At 53.3% G+C, this 24,413-nt stretch overlaps 1 long non-coding RNA gene across 1 annotated transcript; it reads right to left on the reverse strand.

The window, feature by feature from the left end:
- Window positions 1-20,892: 20,892 nt before the first annotated feature.
- On the reverse strand, window positions 20,893-24,134 carry LOC135280302 (uncharacterized). Its single transcript, XR_010347312.1, has 3 exons — window positions 24,045-24,134; window positions 22,662-22,752; window positions 20,893-21,831 (listed from the first exon to the last, which is right to left on the reverse strand). It is a non-coding gene; the product is annotated as an uncharacterized LOC135280302 (long non-coding RNA).
- Window positions 24,135-24,413: the final 279 nt, after the last annotated feature.

Raw genomic sequence — 24,413 nt, forward strand, 5'->3', positions numbered from 1 at the left:
ATTTTAAGCAGCTGCAGAACTTTGCCTTATTGTTTAGCTGTCTGTTCATTCTATTCCTGTCTTGTTGATAACAGTGAAAGGATGATGAGTAACAGTGGCAATCAATGGAAAGGCATGTTTCTTCCTCTATGACCATGAACCCAACTCTTAAATTGCATCTTCAGATTCAGGGTCTCTATTTCATCATAAATAGATACACGGGGGAAAAAGCATCTGAGTTTCTAGATGGTTTTGTGAATGTTTGTTCCCAGGTTTTCACTCTTCTGCACCAACTTGAATTCTTTCAAAAGCAAAGCACAGTAGTTGTTCCAAGTGGGGAACAAGCTTTTAATCTGCATGACAAACATGTGCTGGGCAGTGAGCACTGGGTGAACTCCAGCAGAGCTGCACCCAGCCAGGCCCTGCTGCTCTCTGGCCTCTTCTGGCTGAGGGTGAGGCTGTGGTTACAACTGTTATGGCTGCAAAAGTCAAAACGAAACCAACTGCTGCCCTCATCAACACTTCATTGAGGTCTGAGCGCTGAGTGTGTGAAGCTGCAGCTGGAGCACAGGAATGGAGATTCCTGAGCACCAGCAGATCTCAGCTTGGAGCAGCTCCTCCATGGATAGATGTTTCATGGGTTTGCACATGGAATGGACCATGCCAGAAAGAAATCTGAATTATTGTTTTAAAGTATTACCATCTGAAAATAATTGTAATAATGTTTAAAGCCCCAGCAGCATCAGGGATGGATAAATAATGCAGAGCCTGGCCCACCCTGGTGGGAACAGGAGCTGGGGCTGGCAACAGCAAACAGGGAAAGCTTGTGAATGTTCTGTGAATATTCTGTGGATGGTTCTGTGAATGTTCTGTGAATGTTCTGTGGATGGTTCTGTGAATGTTCTGTGAATGTTCTGTGGATGGTTCTGTGAATGTTCTGTGAATGTTCTGTGGATGTTCTGTGGATGTTCTGTGGATGTTCTGTGGATGGTTCTATGGATGTTCTGTGAATGTTCTGTGAATGTTCTGTGGATGTTCTGTGGATGTTCTGTGGATGTTCTGTGAATGTTCTGTGAATGTTCTGTGAATGTTCTGTGGATGGTTCTGTGAATGTTCTGTGAATGTTCTGTGAATGTTCTGTGGATGGTTCTGTGAATGTTCTGTGAATATTCTGTGGATGTTCTGTGAATGTTCTGTGGATGTTCTGTGAATATTCTGTGGATGTTCTGTGAATGTTCTGTGGATGTTCTGTGGATGGTTCTGTGGATGGTTCTGTGGATGGTTCTGTGGATGGTTCTGTGGATGTTCTGTGAATGTTCTGTGAATGTTCTGTGAATGTTCTGTGGATGTTCTGTGAATGTTCTATGAATGTTCTGTGGATGTTCTGTGAATGTTCTGTGAATGTTCTGTGGATGTTCTGTGAATGTTCTGTGGATGTTCTGTGAATGTTCTGTGGATGTTCTGTGGATGTTCTGTGAATGTTCTGTGAATGTTCTGTGGATGTTCTGTGAATTGTTCTGTGAATGTTCTGTGGATGTTCTGTGGATGTTCTGTGAATGTTCTGTGAATTGTTCTGTGAATGTTCTGTGGATGTTCTGTGGATGTTCTGTGAATGTTCTGTGGATGTTCTGTGGATGTTCTGTGAATGTTCTGTGGATGTTCTGTGGATGTTCTGTGGATGTTCTGTGAATGTTCTGTGGGTGTTCTGTGGATGGTCCCAAAGCTCTCGTGCCCCTGGAGCCCTTCCCTCTCCAGGAACATGCTCGGGATCCCTTCAGAGCCAGAGCTGGCTGGGCAGGGGGCAGCGGGGATCACAGCCTGTGTGAGCAGTGCCAGCTCTGGGCACACCTGGGGCACACCTGGGGCACACCTGGGGCACACCTGGGGCACGTCCCCAGGCCAGGCTGAGGCTCAGCAGGGCTCTGAGCTGCCCTGGTGCTGCCCTGTGCCTCTGGGGCAGCTCTCAGGGCTGTGGTGGCAGAGGAGCCCCAGCACCACCAGGGTGCTGCCTTAACCCAGCTCTCACCCTGCAGGGACCAGACTTCCCCGTGGCCACTGGAAAGGATGGTTTCTGAGAAAAGATGATCACACTGCATCTCCACAGGAACATAATCTTTCAGCTCATCCTTGGGGGAATTTTTTGTCCCTGTTTGTGTGCAATTAGAAACTGAAAATACAGGCAGAAGGCTCGTTGGACATAAATTGACGTGCTCGGCTTCAGAAGCACATTTGAGTAGAACAAAAGGGACTGAAAAGACTAAAAAGCATTCACCTTGTATGGAATAGGAGCAGAATGTACTCAAGGAGAGGGAGAACCAACCAAACCAAAGCAATGGGAAAGAAACCAACTGTTCCAGCCTCCACCGCTGGGCCCTCTGGAATTTAACAATCTGGAGAGTGTCTTCCAGAATTAACCTATGCAACTTGATCTCTGGTGCTCTAATTTTTCCAATTTACTCTATTTTCCTCCTCCTGTAATACCAGGATAATATTTTTTCCCTATTTTTATTTCCTTGAGTTAATTCTGAGTATTTTTCCGTGGTTATTTAATATTTGCTATTCATACTGTGACAGTTCTGCCTGCAGTTGAAAAAACTCATGTTGTGTTGCCAAAAGCAGCAAGAGAAGCCAGGCTGCTTGTGTTAATATTTGCATTTGAAAGTGCAAAACTGAATTTTCTCTAGTACCAGACACTTCTCTCCTGGTAAAAGTGCTGGAGAAAAACATTTGCTGGGTAGAGGGAAAGATGCAAAAAATACTTATGGAAAATACCACTTATTGAAGGATATTTTCAAAATACAGAGTCCCTGGAAATGTCAGCAATCTGTGGAGCAGCTGAAGAAGTGGTGTTGTGGTTCTCTGGGCTGGACAGTTTCCTGTGTGCCTTTAATGCCACACTCAGCTCCGGGAGGGAAACCCCAGCTCCGCAGGCTCTGGGCACTCTGGGCTCCACCTCTCCTGCCTTTGGTTTTGTTTCCAGCCCTGCCCAGGGATGTTGGTGTTTTGGCCGCCTGTCCTCGGTGGGAGCGTGGCAGGAGGGGCCCCTCAGCTCAGAGGGTCTGTCTGTCTGTCTGTCTGTCTGTCCCCCCCTGTGCCACCAGGCCTGGCTGGCCCTGCTGGGGGACCTGTGGGTTATTCTGCTTTTCCCCAAGAACATGTCCTGTGTCACCCTGGCAGTGCCAGTGTCACCCTGGCAGTGTCTGTGTCACCCTGGCAGTGTCAGTGTCATCCTGGCAGTGCCTGGCAGTGCCAGTGTCACCCTGGCTGTGCCAGTGTCACCCTGGCTGTGCCTGGCAGTGCCAGTGTCACCCTGGCTGTGCCAGTGTCACCCTGGCTGTGCCTGGCAGTGCCAGTGTCACCCTGGCAGTGTCTGTGCCACCCTGGCAGTGCCTGTGTCACCCTGGCAGTGCCTGGCAGTGTCAGTGTCACCCTGGCTGTGCCAGTGTCACCCTGGCTGTGCCTGGCAGTGCCAGTGTCACCCTGGCAGTGTCTGTGCCACCCTGGCAGTGCCTGTGTCACCCTGGCAGTGTCTGTGCCACCCTGGCAGTGTCTATGTCACCCTGGCTGTGCCAGTGTCACCCTGGCAGTGTCTGTGTCACCCTGGCTGTGCCTGGCTGTGCCAGTGTCACCCTGGCAGTGTCAGTGTCACCATGGCTGTGCCAGTGTCACCCTGGCTGTGCCTGGCAGTGCCTGTGTCACCCTGGCAATGTCTGTGTCACCCTGGCAGTGCCAGTGTCACCCCGGCTGTGCCTGTGTCACCCTGGCTGTGCCTGGTTGTCCCTGTTTCACCCTGGCTGTCCCTGTTTCACCCTGGCTGTCCCTGTGTCACCCTGGCTGTGTGTGTGTCCCTGCAGGGTTCCCTCACCCACCTCCAGCCCCCCCGTGGCCTCTCCACCCCTCTCGCCCTGGCAGAGGGGCTCTGCTGTCCTGCCCAGGGCCCAGCTGTCCTCCTCAGGCTGGCCAGGTGCCCCTGCAGCTTGGGGTGCTCTCCTGCTCGGGGCTGGTCCCTGGGGTCCCTGCCCAGAGGGTCTGCCACAAACAGGAGCCCAGGGAACGGGGCCGTGCCTGCCAGAGAGCACCAGACCCTCCCAGCCCATCTCCAAATCCATCATAATTGGCCCCAAGTGTTTCTCACTGGGACTGGTAACATGATAATTGTTGCATGATTTGCTGAAATCCATGTTCTTTTTTAAAGAAATGTCATTTATTTGACAAACGCTTCTTTGCACGCTGTCACAATAACAAGAAGAAGAGACTTGCAGGGTGAAACTGTGCTCTGAGCAGCATTGATTTGGTGATTAGTGTCATGTTCGTCTTGGATTTTGTAATTCAGACTCATTAACCTGAAAATATTCTTGCAATTTTCTTCTCCTAGACTGGTTTGAGAGTACAAAAGCAGCCTCTATTCATTCCCAGGGAATCCAAGAGCAGCTGTCTCTTGTGAGGCACTGCACAAGGAGGGGGCAGGCTGGGAGTCACAAAATGGTATTTAAAGCATTACTTTTATCATTTGTTTCAGAGCTTGATCAAAACAGTATTTATCTGCTTTGCTTCAGCAAAGTTTGAACAGTGAGACCAAATGAGAGTGGTGGAAGAGCCCAGCCCCCTGCAGCCCCTGCAGCCCCTGCAGCCCCCTGCCCTGCCCTGCCCTGCAGCCCCCTGCCCTGCCCTGCAGCCCCCTGCCCTGCCCTGCAGCCCCCTGCCAGCCTGTCCTAGCCTGTCCCAGTCTGTCTCAGTCTATCCCAGCCTGTCCCAGTCTATCCCAGTCTGTCCCAGTCTATCCCAGCCTGTCCCAGTCTATCCCAGCCTGTCCCAGTCTGTCCCAGTCTATCCCAGTCTATCCCAGCCTGTCCCAGTCTATCCCAGCCTGTCCCAGTCTATCCCAGTCTGTCCCAGCCTGTCCCAGCCTGCCCCAGCCTGCCCCAGCCTATCCCAGTCTATCCCAGTCTGCCCCAGCCTGTCCCAGCCTGCCCCAGCCTGTCCCAGTCCCCCTGACTGGAAGGGAACTGGTCTGTGCTTCACAGGGCTCTGGAGAAGAAATCCCAGCTCACTGTGCCCTCCTGTCCCAGCCCCTGTTTTGGGGCCAGGTTAGAAGCTGTCAGCCCAAGCAGCGTCCCAGAACATTCCAGAATGTGCCATGGGACCCCTCCCTGTGTCACCTGCAAGCAAAGTGACAAAAGGCCTGGCTCCCTGGCTCCCTGGGTGCTCAGCTGAGCCCTGGCACCCGTGGTGCAGCTCCTTGCCTTGGCACTGAGCAGCTGGGAACGCTTGTCCTGATGGAGCAGTTTCCTACAAAAGAAATCTGGGATTTGTGTGTGCAGATGCATTTTAATATAATCAGGCTCTTTATTCAGGAGAGCAGATCTGATGAAACATCCCATTTCAGCGAGGGCAGTTTAGGCCAGACATCAGGAAAACCTTGCTAATGACTGAAATGGTGAGGCACGGCTGGGCTGCCAGCAGAGCTTAAGGAAACTCCATCAGGGGAAGTCTTTAAGAATCATTTTGGCAGTTATTATCAGGAATGATTTAACTATAATTGATCTTGACTTGGAGCAAGAGAATGGACTGCATGACTTCTTCTTTCTTGTTTTGCATGATTTCCAAGAATTTCTCAAAAAATAGAGTTGAATTTAGATGGTTCAGTATTTCCAAATGTTCCTTCCCCTCTTTTTAGGGGAATTTTTTACTACATTTCAACTGAGCGTGCAAATAGTTGGACAAAATCTGTAATTTCACACATGTCAAGGTCTGAACCTCTTGGGGATGTAGCTCCACCTCTCTAAATATTTGAATATTTAAATATTCTCTGTTCTCCTATGGCTTGGTGGGTTTGTTGTGGTGCAGAGTGGCCTTGGGTTGGTGTTTCCCCAGAGAAGCCAGACGTGGGGATGGGGTGGCAGGGGGAGCTGCAGCCACTGAGCAGAGCCAGGCTGAGCCAAACCTTCAGTTCCATCAGCAAGAACCAAACAGAGAGGGCTTGAAGCAAACCCTGCTTGAGCTGAGCTCAAGGAGGAGCTGAGCATTCAGAAAATGACTGAGTGAGCAGCGAGGAGGGGGCTCTGCCCTGAGCTCTGGTCTCAGGGCTGGTTTTTAACCCCTCGGGTGAAGTGACTGATGCACAGTGTTGTTGCACAGTGCTGACAATGTGCTTGACCTTGAAAACCTCCATGAAACCTATCATTTGCTCATTTGCTAATTTAAAAAAGCAGTTATATTAGTCATTCTTTACATTTGCTTCTCCAGGCTCTAAGGAGATAGATAGATAGATAGATAGATAGATAGATAGATAGATAGATAGAGTTATAGACCTAGATATAGATATAGATGTAGATATAGATATAGATTAGATATAGCTATAAATATAGTTATAAATATAGATATAGATTAGATATAGATATGTTAGATATATATAGTATAGATAATATAGATTAGATCAGATATAGATATAGTTATAGTTATAGTTATAGTTATAGTTATAGTTATAGTTATAGATATATAGATATAGATGTATAGATGCAGACATAGATGCAGATATAGATGTAGATACAGATGCAGATACAGATGCAGATATATAGATACAGATGCAGATATAGATGTAGATGTAGATACAGATATAATTATAGATATAGATATATAGATGCAGACAGATGCAGATATAGATGTAGATACAGATGCAGATACAGATGCAGATACAGATGCAGATATAGATATAGATGTAGATACAGATGCAGATACAGATGCAGATATAGATGCAGATACAGATGCAGATACAGATGCAGATACAGATGTCCCACTGCCTGTGTTCAGAGGGGACATCCCAGCCCTGTGTTTGACAATGCCTCCAGGAGCAGCTGCTGCACACAGGGTGCTGGGGCTGCTCCTGTCTGCCTGCAGGATGGGCAGGGCAGACCCAGTGTGGAGCAGCTCCTCACACCCACGGCCCACGGGCACTGTGAGTGCTGGGAGTGACCGATAGCCTCACATCACAGCTCGTGTCACCTCTCAAACACGTCTGTGGCCCTTCCAGACATTGCACTTCGCTCAAGCTGCAATATTGCAGTGACAGAAACCCACAGCCCTGAGAGCAGATACCCCAGCTCGGATTGCTGACAGAGGTGGGCCAAAGCTGGAGTTACTTTCCAAATTCCCGTGACTTTGCAAGTTGGAATTAGAATATTTAGGCAAACCACACAAGTGATTTTGGCTTCAGGATGTGCAAAACTTGCCTGGTGAGCTTTAGCCAAATAAAACCACTCTGGGTTTTATTTCCCGGCAGCTTTTCCAGGCGAGGACGCTTTTCAGAAAATGAAACCCACTGACCCAGGCCAGGCCAGGCAGAGAGGGAAGAGTGTGTAAAGGTTACAACCGTGTAGCACTGGAAGGGTTCTGCTCCACCCCTCTGCATTTCTACTGAGTCCAGCAGAAGCTGGGCTCTTGTGAGCCTGCAGCCAGCAGCACCTCAGAGCTCATTTCCCACTCAGATTCAGCCCTGACAGGCTGTGAGACACCTGAACGAGGCAAAATGTTCTGTACAAAACCACTCTGTCCTTTTTTAGTGAATGGCTGTGTCCAGTTATGGCCATCCCTGGGTTGCCCCAGGAGCAGGAGGACCAGGCTGGTACCTACAAATCAGAGTTGCAAAGATGTCCATTGTCCATGGAGCTGTGTGGTTATCCAGCCTGGACAGGCTGGACACTGGGGCTGGGAGCCCCTGGGGCAGGGGAAGGTGTCCCTGGGGCAGGGGAAGGTGTCCCTGCCATGGCAGGGCTGGCACAGGATGGACTTTCAGGTCCCTTCCCACCCAAACCACCCTGGGGTTCTGGGATGTTCTGTATTCACTTCACAACCCAGGTTAGGCATGGGGAAACAGCTGATGAGGAAGCAGCTCTGCCCATGTCTGATCCGGGTGTTTAATTCAGTATTTCTGGCCAAATCAACCTGGCTTTGGCACTCAAGTGCCCCAGCCCCTCCTCCCCCAGCTTCAGAGCCTTGGAGGGTCCATCTTTGAGGAAAACCAAAGACTGGCATCTGCTGTTGTTTGTAATTTGTTATTTGCACACAGGTGACTCCCCCACCTGGTCTGGGAGCATCTGAGCCCTGGCTGGAGGAGCTGAGCTCTGGAGGCACAGGGGCACTGCCTGCCCCCTCCTCTCAGGGCTTTGCTCTCTGTGAGCATCATCTTTACCTTCTTTTTAGACTGAGCACAAAAAGGAAAGGGGGGCTGGACATTTCAGCCCCCTGTCCCACTGTCAGGAGGAAGGAGCAGGGGTGACCCCTGCTAAGGACAGGTCAGTGCCCTGCTCTCCTGAGGTCCCAGCAGAGCTCAGGCACTCAGACACGGGCAGAGAAACGGTGGGAGCAGGTGTGGGGGCACTGACACCTCTCCCCCTGCCTCACTGTTGGGTTTCTGGGCCCTGGTGTCCCAGCAGTGTGTGTTTCCTGCTGGGATCCTTCATGCCCCGTGTGTGACACCCCAGCTCCAGCTGTGGCAGTGGCTGTGCCCACTGCAGCCGTGCTTTGGGTGAGAAATGGGCCACAGGGACACAGCCAGGATTAAAGGACAGCTTTGTTCTCATTCACTGACCCGTGGAGAGGGAAAGGAGTGAAACCCTCCAGGACCAGGGGCTGACCTAGGAGGAACCTCCCCAGGGCCCTGGTCCATCCTGCTCTGAGGGATCAGCTCCCGCAGGGTTTGCCCAGAGGATTCCTGCCCTGCAGGCTCTGGGAGCCCCCAGCAGCTCCTTGGGACACCGAAGGGGGGCTGTGGGAAGTGCTGAGCTATTCCACAGCATCCTGCAGGAATTCTCTCCTCCAAGGCTCAGCCTGGCTGAAAACTTCACGAGCCTGAGCGGAGTTTGGGTTTGTGACCATATCCAAAGTGGGAGATGTTTTGCCAGGGGGTTGCTATGAAAATTGCTCCCAGCTCCATTGACTGCCTGGGCTGCCTCTGCAGCATCAATTCTATCCCTGGCTGACACCTTTGATTTTGGAATTGTCTCCATTTTCCAGAGAAAAGTATGTACATCAGCTATTTTTGGATAGCGTATATTTAATCTCCTGCAAGAAATGGAGCAAGTCTCTTGTTCCTTCTTTCCAGAGCCATTACATTTCTCTTGGTGACAGCTCCAAGGAGCAGAAATCCTTATCTTGTCTAATGTCTTCATCTGGGTGATCCAAAGGCACTGAACCAAAGCTTGCCCTCTGTGCACTGTGGGGTAAATCCTGTGCAGCAGCACCCAGGCAAGGCAGCTCCTCCCTCCCCGGGTGAAAGGGAGTGCTCAAAAGCAGCTCTGGATGGCTCCTGTGTCTGCCTGGGAGCCAGTCTGAAATGCTGCAGGCTGTCCATCACCTTCTCTGGCCATTCTTTTCTTTTCTGCCTAGCTGAGGATAAGCTGTGGTCTTTGCACCATGTACAGTGTGTTTGGACTCTTTGCTGGAGTGAAAAATGAGCTGTTATCTGTGCCAGTACTGAGGAGAGAGGGAGAAATCTGGGACAGTCACAGGGCTGCCAACGGAAACAAGCTGTGGAAGATGTGAGTGCTTTAATAGAAAACACAGAGCACAGGCACTCACCCAGAGCTGCTCCTGTGGAAAAGTGCCCAAAAGCTTCAGAGGGGCTGAAGGACACGGCCTGGGGGCTTCTCTGGGCTGCCCCCAGCCCTGCTCTGTTCAGGTGTGACGGGGAGCTGAGGAAATCATGGCAGTGCCCAGAGTGAGGGGACCTCAGAGCCCCCAGAGCTTCGCTTTGCCTGTGCTGCCCCTCCTGCTGTGCCTGGCACAGGTGAATCCTCAGACAAGGACACGTGGAAAGGTCACCCAGCAATGGGACAGTGCTGTCTGGGAGCTTTGGTGCTGAATCTTTTTTTTCTCACTGGCACCAGCAGCTGAAGGATGGAAAAGCACACCAAGGGATGTTGTGCCATCCCTAAGGAAGGGCCATCCCTGCTCAGAGCTGGGTTCTGATGGGGAGCCACAGGAGGGGACACCAACACTGGCATGAGGAGGGGCTGGACAAACATCTCTGTGCTGCTAAATCCTGCTCAGCTGGCAGAGTGGGAAGTGCTGAAAAAACAGATTTCTCTTTCTGACAGGACAGGTGGAGCTGGACTCAATGATCCTTAAGGGTCCCTTTCAGCTCCAGATATTCCATGGTTTTACTTTCTGCCTGCTCTCCAGTTCACTGTGAGTGCATCTGATGGGTAAAAGCACCCAAAATGCAGCAAGCTGCCCTTTCCCTGCCTCAGGGACAGCTCCCTGAGCCCGGGCTGGCACGCGTCCTGTGTGCTGTGAGGAGCAGCTGCTGGGCAAACACGGGCACAGCGTTCTCTCTGCTTACCCACAACACAGAGCTGGGGCATGAAACACCTGAGGAACAGCTGGTGACCTGGGAGTGACAGGAAACACCCAGCAGGGCTCTTCAAAGCAGCTCACACTCACCGAGCACTCAGCTGCCTCTGCCCCTTGCCTTGTGCCACCCCTGCTCCCGAGCACCAGCTCGTCCCTCTCCTGTCTCAGCCCTGCCTCCAAGGCTTCTCCTCTTCCTCCCTTCAGGGCTCCTGGCTCCTGCTCTGGCTCCATGTGCCAGCTGGCAGTGCATTGCCAAACACTTCTGGTGCCCGAGGCTCCGATGGCTTTGCCCTCGGGGATGGAGCAAATCCCAAACCAGGGAAATCCGAGGTTTTGCAGGTGCTGCAGTCAGAACCCGTCAGTGGGGCTGCCCTGCCCTGTCCCGGGTGCAGGTGACAGGTCTGTGCCTGCTGGGGCTCCCCTCAGCCCAGCCTGCAGAGCTGCAATGGCACAACCCCCTGTGCCCCCCAGGGCTGCCTGCCACCCCAGCCCTGCTCGTGGGCACGCCCCGTGTGCTCGGGGGAGAATTCAGGGCTTGGATCACCAGGGCTTTGTGAGCCGTGCTGCTGAAGCTGCTCACCTCGCCTTCCAAACAAAACCTGTGGGGCCAGGAGCCGTGCCAGGCCCCAGGACAGGTGAGATTTATGCCCCAATGTCAGCCCCTGTTTGCAGTGGGATTTCTGTCACTGAAACATAATGCAAGGCACAAAGAAAATGATTTCTTGCTAAGAGATGGTTCTGAAATTTCAGAGGAACAAAGTGAATGGTCTGAATTTCTAATTTCCTCTCATCTAAAAAGCTACAGCTTATATGAACAATTTTCATCAAAAGGAGCAAAGCACCACACAGAAACTCTTCTAAAAGACCCAGAACACCCAGAACTCGGACCTGAGTAAATTTTTGCTAATTTTACTCACATAACTTCTCCTGTGGCTGTACCAAAGTGGTGATGTTGAGGCTGGAGCAGATCCTGCTCAGAGAATCAATTAGCTCACAGACACTTTAATTGCTGCCTTGCTGAAGGGCCATGGAAGGGTTTCAGGGCCAGTCTGATCTTCAAGTGAAGAATTTTGGCCCAGCAATGAATGTTAAGCAGGAGAAGAGGCTGGCTCTGGAACAGGGATCATCTCCACAGGAAGAGAGGGCTGACCCTGCTGGGCTCGTGCCTCAGACAGCGATTCCTGGGGAGGCAGAGGGGCTGGGAGCCCAGCACGGGGGGTCCCTGCATGGAGAGGGGCTGGGAGCCCAGCCCAGCATGGGGGAATCACTGCATGGAGAGGGGATGAGAGCCCAGCCCAGCATGGGGGAATCACTGCATGGAGAGGGGATGAGAGCCCAGCCCAGCATGGGGGAATCACTGCATGGAGAGGGGATGAGAGCCCAGCCCAGCATGGGGGAATCACTGCATGGAGAGGGGATGAGAGCCCAGCCCAGCATGGAGGGGTCCCTGCATGGAGAGGGGCTGGGAGCCCAGCACGGGGGGTCCCTGCATGGAGAGGGGCTGTGGGGGATCCCTGCATGGAGAGGGGCTGTGGGGCAGCTGTGGGGGATCCCTGCATGGAGAGGGGCTGTGGGGCAGCTGTGGGGGATCCCTGCATGGAGAGGGGCTGCAGGGGGGATCCCTGCATGGAGAGGGGCTGCAGGGGGGATCCCTGCAGGGAGAGGGGCTGGGGGGGATCCCTGCAGGGAGAGGGGCTGTGGGGGGGTCCCTGCATGGAGAGGGGCTGTGGGGGATCCCTGCAGGGAGAGGGGCTGTGGGGGGGTCCCTGCATGGAGAGGGGCTGGGGGGGATCCCTGCAGGGAGAGGGGCCACAGAGGGGGATCCCTGCATGGAGAGGGGCTGTGGGGATCCCTGCATGGAGAGGGGCTGTGGGGGGGATCCCTGCATGGAGAGGGGCTGGGGGGGATCCCTGCATGGAGAGGGGCTGCAGGGGGGGATCCCCGCATGGAGAGGGGCTGTGGGGGATCCCTGCAGGGAGAGGGGCCACAGAGGGGGATCCCCGCATGGAGAGGGGCTGTGGGCAGCTGGGGCAGCAGCTCTCTGATTGCCCTGCTCAGGGTGACAGGGACGTGGCTGCTCCCTCCCGGGCACCTGCACAGAGCTGTTGGTCCAGGGTGTTTGTTCAAGGTGTTTTTCCAAGGTGTTTGTCCTGGCACATGTGGCCACGCTTCCATCCTCTGGAACTGCTGCAATTTACACACAAAGGCCAAATTCACAGCACCAACATCTCCCAGCCTCTACTTTCACTTAATTAAAAAGAATCAGATACTAATTAGCATTCTTAATTGGGCTTGTCAATACCAAATGAGCCCAATGGAAACCAATAAAATCTAAGTTCTGGTGTTCATTACCAGAGTGAGAAGCTGTTTATATTTCTTACAAAATAAAGCAGCTCCTCAGAATTTCCCTCTGCCTTTGCTGGAGGGAAGAGCTGTCTGTGAATCCCCCCAGTGGTCTGGGGAACCTTGAGGTGTTTTTTTCTCTGGAATCTGAACTGGCACTCTTGTGTGCTTTTGGGGTTTCCTTTCCCATCCTATTTTATTAGCAAATACATTTTTCATATCTTTGCTGAAAAATTACTTCTCAAGTTCCTTCCTTGTCATTTTTGACACTGAGTAGTATTTATTTTTCAGGAAAAGCTGCTCTGCTTGTCCAGACAATGTTCAGGGCTCCTTAAAAGATGTTTTATTCCCAAATAGATGCTTCTACCTGTTCTTGTGTGCATAGCAGTGCAATTACAGGACAGAGCCTCCCTTGTGTATCTATTCATCTTTAGTCATGGCAAATGTCTTTTTTGCCAGCAAAGCCAAACCCTGAGCCAGCTGTCTGTGTCCTGAGCACCACAGGCGCTCGTGCCCAGGTGTGTTCTGGGGCAGCTGGGGAACACCTCCCTTAGGTTCCCCTGCAGACAAAGCCCAGGTTAAGCTGTTTGTTACTGGGTGTTGCAATCCTGCAGCACCAGGAGCTGGGACTGCAGGTGGGTCTGGGATGAAGGCAGCTCATGGCCTGGTTTGGTTCAACAAGAGCCATGAAGGGCTGAGCTGAGAGCTGTGCCCTGTGAGCACTGAGCTTGCAGCAGCCCTGGGACCCCTCCCCTCCCTGCCAGCAGACCCCAGCCCCAGCACAGAGATATCCTTCTCCATGCCAGGGCAGGGCTGGCCTGGCTGCAGCCCTGGGAAGAGCTCAGAGATGTCCAGAGGAGGAAAATGCACCCAGAGGCCTCTGCCAGAGGGCATGGACTGCCAGAGCTCTGGGGCAAAGCCCAGGTCCTGTGGAGCTGCTGAAGTCTCCCCTTCCCTCCAGCCTGCACTACACCTGCAAGCACTGCGGAGTAAGGGAAGGGGAAAAATACCTGACTGTTGAATAAGGATTTGTGTTGACCCTTTCTACCTCAGACTCACCCCCGAGACCCAGCTGGGTGCTGCAGGCTCAGCCTGTCCCCTGCACAGCCCAGGCACACACAGGAGCCCTGGGACAGGGCTCTGTGCCAGGCTGGCACACAGGGGTGGCCAGGGCTCTCTCACCAGCAGAGCTGGCCCAGCAGGAGCAGGGGGTTTGAAAATGTGGAAGAAGAAATTGACTTTTATTTTCATTGGAATCCTCTAAGTGTCTTTGACAACCACGGCCATAATGTTGTTTATCCAAGCAGAGGTACCAATAGATGAAGGATGGAAATATTGCCACAGGATAAACACAGGGCTGGGCTGAGCTGAGATCCTCTCAGCGTGGATGGGACCCTGCCATCCTCTGACATATGGTAATGCTTTCTCCCAGCCATCTCCTGCAGGAGGAGGTCTGGGCCAGCCACTCATACACTCAAATTCCATCAAATATATAGCAGAGTTTATAAAGTTATTAGAACAGAAATGGGTTTGGAGCTCCCATTTCATTGTACAATATGCGGCTTCAGCAGAAGAGGTCTGTAAACAGCTATTTTAGCTGAACACAAAACTCCTTTAATATTTACTCTGACAGTCTTAGTGGTGGAGCTCAGCCAACGTGTTTATGCAGCTCCATGCCTGAAGGTTTCTGCCTCAGCTTTGCAGCTGAATGTTTTGCTGTGTGATGGACGATGATTTCAAACTGCTGCTCTCCCCAGCCCTCAAATCCAAGACAGTTTGTGTTGAAGCTGTAATTTCGGTGTACAGGCAGATTCCACATGGGTTTCATGGCAGTGTTTGTACATGAGGAGCAGAGCTTGGAGGTTCCCTCTGCAAAAGTGACAGAAGAACAGAATCAGGTCCTCCAGGGTTCAGTTAAAGAGTAATAAATAATATTGATGTGCGGCCTCGAAATGATTATGTGTGCTAAAACAAACTGAAACACTATACCAGAATTTTTGTGGCAGTTAAAATTCAACATTAAAATTGCTCTTTACAGTTGTTGCCTGGACACCCAGCACTGGATCGAGCCTGGGTAAAAGTCAAATGAAAACAGCTTTGTTTGGCTCTGAGTGCTTGTTACTGTCTCCCAAACCCAAGGATGCTTCAGGAGAGACACACAAACAATTCCTCAGTAACTGGCTCGTCAATGCAGAGCTAATCAATGCAATTAGCTGAACTTGGCTGAGTGATCAGCTCAGCTTTGAGCAGCCCCCTGTCACAGGCTGTGTTTGCAGCCCTCTGCCATCAGCAGTCATAACACCCACAGCTCTTGCCCATCCTTTGATGCCAGTATTAAATTACCTCCTCTTCCATCTGCACAAGCCAGGCTGATATAAAATGATGTGAGAAGTGTGCAAAGAAATAGGTTTTTAAAGGTAATTTAAACAGAGTACCCTGTGAAAGGCCTAAGGAAATGCTACTGAGCAGTGGGGAGCAGTGGTGTGGTAATGGAATAGAGGCAAAATTATGGAAATTGCTGCTCATTGAGCATTTATTCTGAATATAACCCAGCACTCTGCCCATCTGCAGGAGGTGTAAAGCAGAGTTCAGAGTGGCTGGGGCACCTGCACTTCTCGGGTTGCTTTAGTGACTGATGGTGAATTTATACTGAGGCTGGAATTTCAAAAGGGCTCTCTTCCATTTGCTTGTTTATATTTAGTGTAAGTCTAAATAGAGAAGCAATCGAATTATGAGATTAACACAAATTTTTGTGCACTTTTACTGATTGCCACTGTGTGACCTTCTAATTATTCTGTGCCTCCAGCTTAGGCACCCTGAAAAATCCATGATTGCATTAATGGGGTTCCTTCTCCTTTCAGATCATCCTTCCCTGAGCTCCTCCTCAGTTTCCTCCCAGTTCTCCAGCCCTTGGTGCTTGGCAGCCTTTGACTGCCTGTGCTCAGTGCTGATGAAGGTGGCATGAGTGGCAGCAGGAGAATCCATGGCCTGGGGAGGATGGCCCTCAGGGAACTCACACATCCCTCCGTGCAGAGCCCAGAGAAATCAGGAGGGAATAAAAAACCCCAATTCCATCAGGAATCCTCAGCTCTGCAGCTCAAATGTGAGTAGCTGCACCTTGACTGGAAACACCAAACTGCTGTCCGTGGAGGTTTTGCTCCATGCTGCTGTAGACCAGCAGTAATTTTGGCCATTTGGACTTGACCCATGAAGGGCTCAGGTGAGCACAGGTGCTCCTGGTGCCTGGGCTGGCCGAGGGGGTGGCACAGAGCTCAGGACTTGGGAAAGGTGTCAGGAAAATGGGGCTCCAGGGGGTTCTTCCCTGGCACGACTGAATACAGTTTATGTTCAGTAAATACCTTCATGTGTTTTATCCCAGCCCCTGTAACCAAACCTAACTAAATCAATACGACCTTGCCAAAGAACATGCATTTTGGTTTGGTTCCTAATTTTAACTTCTAGATAAAACTGAAGAGGTTTGGCTTTTACCATCACTCCTCATTCCGAGCTGGCATCTGACCTCGGTGAGTGAGAGCAGCCTGGCTGCTCTCCAGGAGCGCACTGATCTGGGCCAAGCTGAAACATCTGATTATTATTATGTGGCCTTATTGACACGCTGCTTAGAGAGCCCCTGAACTGAATTGGAAGAGACAGTTTTAATATCCTCTGCAGCAGAATTTTCCAGGAACAGAGGTGTGTGTTTGCTCCGGGGAGGGCTCTGCACATCCCCCTGCAGAGGAGGAGGCTCCCAGAGCCCTCCTGCCCGGCCAGCCCAAGGGCAGCCCTTGCTCAGGAGAGTGCTCCAGCACCTGGGCATCACCCGGGGTGGAGGTGGGCTCCTGGCAGGGCTGGCATGGGCAGGGCAGCTCCCCTGACCTGCAGCCCATGGCTCGCTCACCTGCCCCTGTCCCCGCTCCGGGCTGGAGGCACCTGTGTGCAACATGAAGCACAGCTCGTGCTTCCAGACATCTGAGCTGGAAATGTATTCACTTATGATATTCTGGCTTTCATAAGTCTGAGGGTTTCTGATGTTTTGGGACTGTTGTCATCTTGATTTATTTTCTGGGCTTGAAAGGCTTGAACTTGGATATCCATCTTTAGGTTTGTGCCTGTCTGCTCAGCACTTCCCCGAGTTGCTCTGGTATTTTATCTTCCTAGAAGATTACTCTGCTGGAGTAAATGTAAGGATGGCAAAACCCTCTGGAGGCAGTTTGGGCTGGTTTATTTAGAAAGAAAAATGTGGTAGATTTTCCAAAACGCTGCCGTGGGAAGGAAGGGAGCAGTGTCTGTGTTGGCAGTCTCTTGCTGAGGTGATCTGAGGGATGTGATCCGTACCCTGCTCCCCTGGAGCCTGCCCCGCTGGCCCCTGGCATGTGGGAATCGGGCCCTGGGAGCGAGCTGGTTTTCAGAGGGGAGGGATCCATGAACTCCATGATCTGATCTGGAAACGAGGCGGGAGTGACACCGGGGGGCACGGCCCCGCTGGGGCAGGGTCTGCAGCTGGGCACGGCCCTCTCCAGCCCCAGCTGCCCCAGCTCAGCCTTCCCACCCTGCCCGCGGCAGGCAGAAGGTTCTGGAAGCGCTGGGCTGGGGCTGAGGGAAGGAAGGTTCTGGAAGCGCTGGGCTGGGGCTGAGGGAAGGTTCTGGGAGCTCTGCCCATGGCAGAGAGAAGGTTCTGGAAGCGCTGGGCTGGGGCTGAGGGAAGGAAGGTTCTGGAAGCTCTGGGCCAGGAGGGCAGACAGAAGGTTCTGGAAGGTCTGTCCATGGCAGGCAGAAGGTTCTGGAAGCTCTGCCCGTGGCAGGCAGAAGGTTCTGGAAGCTCTGGCCAGGAGGGCAGACAGAAGGTTCTGGAAGCTCTGGCCAGGAGGGCAGACCCAGCGTGGATGGGCTGTGGCTGCCGTCACTCGCAGGGCAAGTTTTAAATCCAGACCTTAGGACCTGCTTTGAATTTTTTGCAACTGTCAGATTTGTTTTAATCCCCATCTTCTTTGACCAACGAAGACTGTAGAGAAAAATTTATTTCCTTGTCTTTTTTTCCGCCGTCTGTTTGATGCTGCTCCAGTACCAAGTGATTCAGACAGGCCGGGCTGGGGAGGAAAGAGCCAGATCTCCCTCCTTGTCTTTGCAAAAGCATTTCGGGGTCAGTTCTTCAGCTTTGCAAAAATGCAGCTCAGGAGCACTGCCGGGCTTCTTGTGCCAGGAGAGCTTTGTGGCAGTCACTTCAGAGAGCCGAGGGAACTTTTTTCTGAGATAAATCACCACCACGCTCTGACAGCAAATATCCATCTTCAGCCCAGAGCACTTAATGGCCATGAGCTAATCTTCATCATAAATACCAGTTCCAATTTTGCTTCAAACAGGTGGAATGTGAAATGGTGAGTGTTGGCCAGCCGAAATTAGTTTGATCTTGATCAGAGCTACAGTGGGAGCTCTGGTTCTGAGGGCAAACACAAAGATTAAGTGTCACCCTGCAGAAAAATGATGGATTTGCTGCAGGGGAAGAAAGAAACCGAACTCCTCATTTCCAAGACCCCTTGTTGGAATTATTCCAAGTAGACTTTGCCTGCTCTGTGCTCAGAGCACACGGGTGCTGAGCATTTGAAGCAGAGATGTGAATTTCAGACAGATGAGAGGGGGATTTGCAGCTCCAGGAGGGGGACTGGGTGCCCAGCTCCTCGTGCCCAGCCCCTGGTGCTGCTGCTGGCTCTGTGGGCACAGACCTGGCAGGGACTGTCCGGCACTGCCGGGTGGTCAGTGCCACCAACAGCCACCTGTGTCCCCTCCCCAGAGCAGGGAGACAGAACTCCTGCCTGCAGCCCCTCAGGCAGTGCCCGGGCTGCTGCCTCAGTTTCCCAGCTGTGCCAGCAGCCCCAGGAGGTTGGGCAGCTCCACACAGGTCCAATTCCAGCCTGGAGGGAGCAGAGGTGCCCGCGGTGCTCACGGGGGACACTGGGGGTCCCCAGGGCTGGGTGGGCACAGGCAGCTCTGCCATGGGCTGTGGGCACATGAGGGGACACAGATTCCCAGCCCTGTGCTGCCCTGGCACGAGTGTGCCATGCAGCTCTGGGGGTGCTGCAGCTCCTCCAGCTCAGCCCCAGCTTTAAGCCATTCCATTTTTTAGATCCTTTCCCCCAGTTCCCTGTGAACTCCTCCGAAATTAGCCGGCTCTGTGTTTCCTAGCCTTTTACCAGCTATCAGAAGGGCTTTTTTGATTACTAAAAAAGACTTCCAAGCCTCCCGAACACCATCGAGCACTAACAGCACAAAGGAAGGTGCAGGCTGTGCTGGGGGGGCTTCACAGGCTGATTTCTTTGTACCACTGAAGGGCTTTGAACCGAGCTGCAACCGAGCAGTGACTGACACTGAGTGCAGAGATTTCTTCTCTTGCTCAGATCCCGTGCATCACTTCTATAGTCACGCTGAATAATGTCACCAGGACTGTAGCGTGGCCTCTCCAAGGATTTCAGTCTGTTCCTTAAAATTGCTGCAGCAACCTGTAGGGGCCCTCAGGAAGGAAGAATGTCTTGGGAGATGCAGATTGGGATTGAACAGTGCAAGGGAGAGCCGGCGGGACAGGGGACAGAGGGACAGTGGGATAGAGGGACAGAGGGACAGAAGGACAGGGGGATAGAGGGATAGAGGGATAGAGGGACAGAGGGACAGAAGGACAGGGGGATAGAGGGATAGAGGGACAGAGGGATAGAGGGACAGAGGGACAGAGGGATAGAGGGACAGTGGGATAGAAGGATAGAGGGATAGAGGGATGGAGGAATAGAGGGATAGAGGGATGGAAGAACAGAGGGACAGCGGGAGAGTGGGATAGAAGGATGGAGGGGTAGAGGGACAGAGGGATAGAGGGATGGGGGACAGAGGGACAGCAGGATAGAGGGACAGAGGGACAGTGGGACAGAGGGACAGCAGGATAGAAGGATAAAGGGACAGCGGGAACAGAAGGACAGAGGGACAGCGGGACAGAGGGACAGCGGGACAGAGGGACAGCGGGACAGAGGCATGCTGCCCCAACAGGCAGCCGTGCCCCTCCCTTGCCTGCTCTGCCCAGGAGTGCACCTCCAGCACCCGGGGCAAGCCCCTGGGAAGGGAAGGGGAGCAGGGAGAGGGACAGGGAGGGGGACAGGGGGACAGAGCCATCCCCGGGCACCGCCACCGGACCCGCTCCGTGCATCCATCGCGCACAGGGTGGGAGGGGAGCCCCTCCAGAGCCCTCCCTGGGCAGGGCGGGGGGCTCAGCTTCCCGCAGATGTGTTGTTTATAAATACGTGCTGTACTTGGGAAAGCGCCGCTCAATTCCCCAATAGCGCCGGATTTATCTTTCCCCGTTGTCCCCAGCCTCCCAGCCAGCGCTGCGCAGCCCATTGGCTGCCCGCGATGGTTTCTCGGGAAACTGGCAATTAAGGAGCAGGAAAAACGTCTCTGAGTCACAGATACTTATAAACAAGCCGAGGGGATTGATTGGGCTGCGGCGGGAGCCAGCCGGCACGGCCGGTCCCGTCCCAGCGCCACGGCCGGGCTGCGGGCACCGCGGGCACCGCTGGCTCCGCTGGCACTGCCGGCACCGCTGACATCGCGGGCACCGCTGGCACTGCTGGCACCGCTGGCACCGCCGGTACCGCGGGCTCCGCTGGCTCCGCTGGCACTGCTGGCACCGCTGGCATCGCGGGCACCGCTGGCACCGCTGGCACCGCCGGTACCGCTGGCACCGCTGGCACCGCGGGCTCCGCTGGCTCCGGGCTGGGCCGCTCCCGCTGCCGCTCCGGGGTTATCCGCCTGGGCTTTGCTCCATCCTCAGTCCCGTGCAGCGATGTCCCCGCAGCAGCAGTGCTCTGTGTGCCCTGCCCAGCCCTGCCCGTGCCCTGCCCTGCCCTGTGTGGGGACCATCGTGGGCAGCCCCACCTCTGGGCTGGCCACTGGCACCTGGCAGGAGTGGCATTGGCACCTGGCAGGGATGGCATTGGCACCTAGCAGGGATGGCCATTGGCACCTGGCAGGGATGGCCACTGGCACCTGGCAGGGATGGCACTGGCACCTGGCAGGGATTGCCACTGGCACCTGGCAGGGCTGGCCACTGGCACCCTCTGGGTGTCACCTTGGGCACCTGGCAGTGGCCAGCAGCCCCTTTGTGGTGGCCCCCAGCGCCCCGTGGTGCTGTGCTGTGCCAGGGGCAGGCTGGGTGCAGTGGGGCACTGCCGAGGGTGAGGCAGGAAACAGCAAGGGTTCTCTCAGCTCCTCTCTATTTATTCCGTACCCATTGGAAAGCGATTGTGTCCTGAAATAATTCCTGTGCTGTCATATGGGGCGTTGATGATGGAACCAGAAATAGCTTCCCCCACGGTGCTGCCTCGTGCTGTGCTGCTCTGGGCGGTGCTCCGACACAACCCTGCTCTCTTTTCTGCTCTCTCATCCCCCGGTTCCACAGAAATACTCAGAAATTTGGGGAAATTTCTCCTTTTCCTTCTGAACCCGTCTCTCAGTGCTGCACAAAACCGAGCTCCTGTCAGCGCTCCCGTTATCGGTTTTGTGCATTCTGACATACGTTAGTCTGGAATATAAAAATCTTTCTTATTAAAGCTAATCTAGAATTTTGTTTTAATAAATTGGATCATGCTCAAGGAAATCAGAGTGAAATATCAGCTTGTTAAGTTTCATATCACCAGCTCTCTGATAGGTATAATACAGCAATTTCTGGTGAATAAATTATCAAAAAGTTTTATGTGCTGTGTCTAATCTCAATTTCCATCAGATAGAAATTACCACCTACCTCCCAAAGGATTTTTTATTATTATTCTTCTGTACAACAGCAAAATTAATTATGCTGTTTGGGGTGGGAGTTTATGAAAAAGACACAGAGGGTGGTTCTTAGGGAATTATCTTATTAATGTTACTTCAGCCATCCAAATAAACACGAGGGATTCACTTGAGAGGGAGGCAGAGTCATCAACTGCTTTGATTCAGTGCATCAACTCTGTCCCACTTCAAAGTCTCATCTTCATTATTTGGCACCAGCTCTCAGCGTTATCAGTTTTTAAATGCCCTCCTCTGCTCAGCACTTTGGAGATATTTTCCTGAGCGGGTTGTTTTTTCCACTGGCCCTGCTTGAGCTGCATCATTATTCCACATCTTAACGGCGCTCTAATCTTCCTCCTAATTACATGTAATAAGTATTTTGGAGTTGACAGAAGTACATCAAGACATAATAATAAAGAAAATTACTAAATTGAGTCTTCCAATTACATTCTATTAGCTCAGATGGTTGGCATCTAGTAGAAATAAAAATAGGCATTATTAAAATGCTTCAATTTTCCCTTGGTATTTCATCCCGGCCCCACATGGTGCTTCCACTGTCACATCAACAGCAGGTTCCCTGGCCAAGCCAAAGAAGCAGAGCAGAGCAGGGTCCTGGCTGTGCTGGAGAGGCCAGAGCACAACTGGAAGCAGCTCCATCCCTCTCCTGGGAGGCCCTGGACCCATGAAATGCCCCAAAATGTGTCAGGGTGCTGTAAAAGGTGGCCCTTGACACAGGAGGAGAGGGCTCTCAGCCCCTCTTAGGATAAGCTCCACTTTTTTCCTGTTGCTTATTGAAGGAAGCAAATTTTGTTCTGAAGGGTGGAGGCTTTGCTCTTGTTTTCTTATCACATCTTGTATTATTTATGGCCTCTTTCCACAGTGCTGATTTTAGTAGAAATAGAGGAAAGGTCTTAATTACCACAGCTCTTCCATCCCCGGAGTCTGAGTTTTGTCACCTGGTGCTGCAGTGGGTCAGTGCAGGGTGAGCACTGCAGCATCTGCCCCTGGGACCTGGACAAACCCTGCAGCTTCCTCATCCCACATCCTTGATCCAGGCTGAGCCCAAGCCCATCTGCACCCAAACTCCCGCAGGGCTGGTGCTTTGTGTGGGAGCTCCTCTGGCTTTGGGATCTAAAGCAAACATAATTCCTAGGGTTTGTGTCACCCCAGGGTTACCTTGTCCTCACCTTTATCACAGCCTCTTGCTTCTCTTCATGGGCATCCCACCACAGAGGGGTTGAAGTTTCAGAAAAGCCCCTCCCAACATAGAGAGAACAGCTAGAGAAGAAGATTTATCTATTTGATCATGTCCACAAGTGTCTTTGTGCCCTCAGGACAGTCTCAGGGTCTCGAGTCCCTTGCTAGCCAGGGGAAAGTCCTGCCAGGCTGCTTTCCCTGCTCCCCCTCAGCGTGGCCTCAGCTGGGGCTTGGAATGGATTTGTTAAACTCAGAATTTAGCACGAGTCGGGCTGCAGCTCTCGGTTTTGGCCCAGAGAAGCACGCAGACACGAGGAGCTCTGACCCCCTCAGCTGCCTCCACGCTCCCACCAGGAGCTGCAGACGAGCAGCTGAGCCCACACTGCTCCCCAGCTGTCTGCTGCTCTTCCCACAAAGAGCACAGACTGCTGGCCATCCCTCAGGGGGGCCGGCCCTGCCATCCCTCGGGAGGGCCAGCCCTGCCATCCCTCAGGAGAGCCAGCCCTGCCATCCCTCAGGGGGGCCGGCCCTGCCATCCCTCAGGAGAGCCAGCCCTGCCATCCCTCAGGGGGGCCAGCCCTGCCATCCCTCGGGAAGGCCAGCCCTGCCATCCCTCGGGAGGGCCAGCCCTGCCATCCCTCAGGAGAGCCAGCCCTGCCATCCCTCAGGAGAGCCAGCCCTGCCATCCCTCGGGAGGGCCAGCCCTGCCATCCCTCAGGAGGGCCACCCCTGCCATCCCTCAGGAGGGCCAGCCCTGCCATCCCTCAGGAGGCCAGCCCTGCCATCCCTCAGGAGAGCCAGCCCTGCCATCCCTCGGGAAGGCCAGCCCTGCCATCCCTCAGGAGGGCCAGCCCTGCCATCCCTCAGGAGGCCAGCCCTGCCATCCCTCAGGAGGGCCACCCCTGCCATCCCTCGGGAAGGCCAGCCCTGCCATCCCTCAGGAGAGCCAGCCCTGCCATCCCTCAGGAGAGCCAGCCCTGCCATCCCTCGGGAAGGCCAGCCCTGCCATCCCTCGGGAAGGCCAGCTCTGCCATCCCTCAGGAAGGCCAGCCCTGCCATCCCTCGGGAAGGCCAGCCCTGCCATCCCTCAGGAAGGCCAGCCCTGCCATCCCAGATCATTTCCACACGCGGGGCTGCAGGAACAGCTCGGGCTGGAGCTGCTCCCTCGTGCAGTGCCTCTTGGAAGCAGAGTGTGCTCAGACTGAGGGATTGCCCATTAGGTGCTCGAGTGGTGGAAATGAGACCTGTGAACAGCTCGGCTGTTCCTCCGGAGGAACGGCCCAGCCCAGCTGATCTTTCCTACAGACAATTAGAGCATGCAAATATTTATAAATCACCCTTTCTTTTTTACCCCTTGATATGTTAAACACAACCTCTGTGTTTCCAGCGAGGCCTGAACAAACCCTGCCCCTTATCCATCGTTCCTGAGCAGGGACACAGGTGCTGCTGGGGCTCAGGGGTGTCCTGGGCTGCCTGGGGCAGGATCACACCCCCACATCCCCATCCCCATGTCCCCACATCCCCATCCTGCCCACCTCTGGGATGGGGGCTGCAGTCCCCCCTCTGCCTTGCAGAGGAGCAGGATGGCATCCTCCTAAAATTTTCTGTGATGCAATGGGAATATAGAACTGACAAAAAGAAAAAAATGTCCCTTCCCAGCTGCAGGTGTTTAATGCAATGGAAACAGAGTCATTTGCCACTTCCCAGTGCCATCCTCCCCCTCCCTCTGCCCACCCAGCTCC

Source organism: Passer domesticus, chromosome 13 (genome assembly GCF_036417665.1).
Source record: "Passer domesticus isolate bPasDom1 chromosome 13, bPasDom1.hap1, whole genome shotgun sequence".
Lineage (NCBI taxonomy): Eukaryota > Metazoa > Chordata > Aves > Passeriformes > Passeridae > Passer > Passer domesticus.